The sequence below is a fragment of the Syzygium oleosum genome, unplaced genomic scaffold (assembly GCF_021117445.2).
Source record: "Syzygium oleosum isolate NSW1041296 unplaced genomic scaffold, Sole_v2.1 Sole_v2.42, whole genome shotgun sequence".
Lineage (NCBI taxonomy): Eukaryota > Viridiplantae > Streptophyta > Magnoliopsida > Myrtales > Myrtaceae > Syzygium > Syzygium oleosum.
This window is the reverse complement of record NW_026607526.1, coordinates 2,512,236-2,515,947: the sequence shown is the minus strand read 5'-3', so window position 1 is coordinate 2,515,947 and position 3,712 is coordinate 2,512,236. Positions and strand designations below refer to the sequence as shown.

Below are 3,712 nucleotides of genomic sequence, written 5' to 3'. Positions count from 1 at the left end.
ACGCCGGGCGTACCTGTCCGTACGGAGTTACTGTAGCAGTCAGTACGGAAGTTACTGTTCATCCCCCCGTCCGTACGGGTCACTGTTCACGCGTCGCTGGGAATTCCGCCGCCGGTTTCACTGTTCACCAGTGATCGGCCGCCGTTCCCCGTCGTCGTGACCTCGGATTAAGTGAGTAAAATTCCTAAACCCGGATTAGGACTGTTAGTGCGTTTTTCTGGACTGGTTTAGGTATTATCGGTACATTTTGGACTGGCTTAGATAGTATCAGTGTGTATTTCAGACTGGATTGAGGACTGATTAGTGGAAATAAAATCCGAGGAATTTAGTGGGATTGTTATGGACAATTATTGGGCCCGGATTGAGGAAATAGCGGCTGTCCATGTTTTTGAGGAATGTACCGGATTATAATGGACAGCAAGAATTATTAGCTGAATGGCCGGAATTACCCAGAATGATTGGCTATTGATTGATTGGTGATCAATTGTGTTTAATTGCGAAATGCTATATTGCGTGCTTGTGTGGCTGAATCGTGCGGAGTGTGATTGGCCAATTGATGGCTTGAATTGTGTATTTGGAATTGCCCGCATGGTATTAATAGGCCAAGTAAGCACGTGACTTGTGAATTAGGCACTGTGGAATGACTTTGATTGAACTGTGTGCCTGTGCCTATGTTATGTGGATGCTCATGTTGCATTTCATGGCACGCATTATGAATGCCGAGAATGAGGCTTGTGATGAAATTGTGTGAGATTGTGTGCCTGTCATGAGTATGTGATCACCTAAAATATCCTGATGCGTGTTACGCGGGGTTCAGATAATAATGGGTTGTGTGATCACCTAAGGGCCTTCGAGTCGATGCCGTCCTCATGCACTTTGAAGCAGGACGATGCCCGGTACGTCCGGAAGACGACCATCCTCATGCACTTTGAAGCAGGCTTTGGTTCGTAAGGAGATCAGTGTTGCGCCTCATGCACTTTGAAGCAGGCTAGAGACACTGGGCCAGATCGGTTGCTGCGCCTCATGCACTTTGAAGCAGGCTAGATGCACCGGGCCGTGAATATTGTCGACTCGAGTCGTAATGAATAATAAATTGGGCGATTGCCAGTGTGCCAGGGTGGGCCAGTGGGCCGGGAAATGAACGTGACATGTCGACGACATTTGCATGCATGAACATGCGTGGACTGGCATGCGAGTGTGTGAGACTCGGTGCATGAGCATGTGATTGGCGTACGTGTGACTAGGTGTGCCACGTATGTGTCGTGATTATTATATATTGAACTGTCTAACCTGCAGGGTCAGAGAGCTATTCGATTGTTGTTGTGTTATTGTTTTAAGTATTTGTTTCCGGTCAGGAGATTGCATGCTAGCCTAGCCTAGGTTTAGGGGTTGAACTTACTGAGATTCGTCTCACGGTTGTGTAAACCGAAACTTTTCAGACTCCCAGCAGTAGGATGCCAAGGTCACCACCTCTTTTGGAATACCGCATTTTATCCAAATGGTCGTCGAGCATACACCCGGTGGGGACGGAGCGAACGGAGAAGTGGCTATTTGGTTATTCCCAGCTGTTGGTGTTTCCGTTTTGGTTGTAGTGAACACTGTAAAAAGAGTTTTAAAATAGTAATATAAGTATGTACATATTTTTTGCATTGATCGTTGTTTATTGCTTGGCTATCCTTGGCTCGTATTTTATATTAGTCAGGGTTTGTTATGTATTGCTTCCGCATGTGTTTGATCTTTGCCTATTCTGAACGTGGGTCGGCGACGCTTCCTGAGACGTCGCATCATAATCGACCTAAGGTGGGATGCTCGCGCTTCGTAGGGTTCGGGGCGTGACATGGAATCCTTCTACTACTTGTTCCACTTCCACTTTCCGCCGAAGCTCAGACCTCTGGCAACTTGACATTGGGCATCTCGTTAAAAGCGAATGACAGGAACTCTTCCTGGCTTTCGCCGTCGGGCGAGTTCGCCTTTGGGTTCCGGAGAATGGGAAGAGGAGCTCATTTGTTGGCTATATGGTTCGAGAAAATAGAGGACAGAACCATAGTCTGGTCGGCAAATGGCGGTAATCTAGCACCCAAAGGTTCGACAGTCCAGTTGACCGCCGACAACGGACTGGTGCTTGCCGACCAAAAGCTACTGTACTCTTGGAGACGATCAGAGGCCCCGATGCCAATGCCCACCTGGATATACTCCGTAAGATTCAATGAATGCGATGAATGAATGTGGACAGGACTTCGTACCACAGAGTTGTAACGAAGTAGGCCTGAAACAGACCAGTTCGCTTTGCACGAATTGCTCAATAGAAACTGGCCACAGCCTGATTACGAGCATAGCGCGGCACAAATGGAGGACTGGTGCGGACAGGCTTGCTTGGCTGATTGTTTTTGCGCAATCGCCATTTTCAGCAACGGAGTTTGCTGGAAAAAGAAGATCCCTCTTTCAAATGGAAGGATGGATCCTGAGGAGGTTGGGAAAGCTTTGATCAAGGTCAGGATACATAACACGACTTCAAAATGTACAGCAAATGGCCAATAGAAAAACACGAATACGACTCTGATGATCATCGGATCAGTGCTGTTGAGTAGCTCTGTCTTTGTGAACTTGCTTTTACTCCTCATTACCTATTTAATTTATAGAAGCTTCCGATCTAGGGACTCTAAGTTGTCACGACCAGTCCAGATCAACAAAGCCACAGGCACACAGACTTTCACTTATCAGGAGCTTCAACAAGCAACAGATGGATTCAAAGAAGAACTGGGTAGGGGTGCTTTTGGAACAGTGTACAAAGGTGTTCTCGGATCCAAGGAAACAAACTTTGTGGCGGTAAAAGTGTTGGAGATGAGGACTGGAGAAAGCGAAAAGGAGTTCGAAAGAGAAGTCAGTGCAATTGCCCAAACAAACCACACGAACTTAGTGCAGTTGCTTGGATTCTGCAATGAAGGTCAACACCGACTACTGGTGTATGAATTCATGAGCAACGGCAGTTTGGCAGATTTTCTATTTGGCGCTTCAAGGCCCAGCTGGTACAAAAGAGTAGAAATTGCCTGTGGTGTTGCGTGGGGGCTCTCTTACTTGCATGATGATTGCACCAGGCATATAATCCACTGCGACATCAAGCCGCAAAATATTCTTCTTGATGGCACTCTCGCCGCAAAAATATCATACTTCGGGTTGGCTAAGCTCTTGATGGCCAACCAAACACGAACCACCACCGGAGTCAGAGGAACGAGAGGTTATTTAGTGCCAGAATGGTTCAGGAATATGCCTATTTCTGGTAAAGTAGACGTTTACAGCTTCGGCATTTTGTTGCTAGAGCTCATCTGCTGTAGAAAGAACTACGAGCCGGAAGTGGAAACTGAAGCTCAAGTTGTGCTGGTCGACTGGGTGTATGATTGCTACCATGACGTGAACATAATTGTGCTGGTGGAGAGTAACGAGGAGGCATCAAGTGACATGAGAAGGGTGAGAAGATTTGTGATGATGGCATTGTGGTGCATCCAGGGAGACCCAGCTTTGAGGCCAACCATGAAGAAAATCACTCGGATGTTGGAAGGAGCTGTTGAAGTCCCAGTCCCCCCAGTTCCAAGCTCTTTTATTAGTTGAATATGATTTTGCTTGTTAGGACAACTGGTGCCTGTGTAATTATGAAAAGTATTAGTATTGTCTGTGACTGCTATTAAGCCAGAATAAACTTTTTTATAATGTCTTC

At 46.6% G+C, this 3,712-nt stretch overlaps 1 pseudogene; it reads left to right on the top strand.

Annotated features, from left to right (window-relative positions):
- The first annotated feature begins 1,986 nt into the window (after nucleotides 1–1,986).
- On the top strand, nucleotides 1,987–3,712 carry LOC115666894 (G-type lectin S-receptor-like serine/threonine-protein kinase LECRK1; annotated as a pseudogene).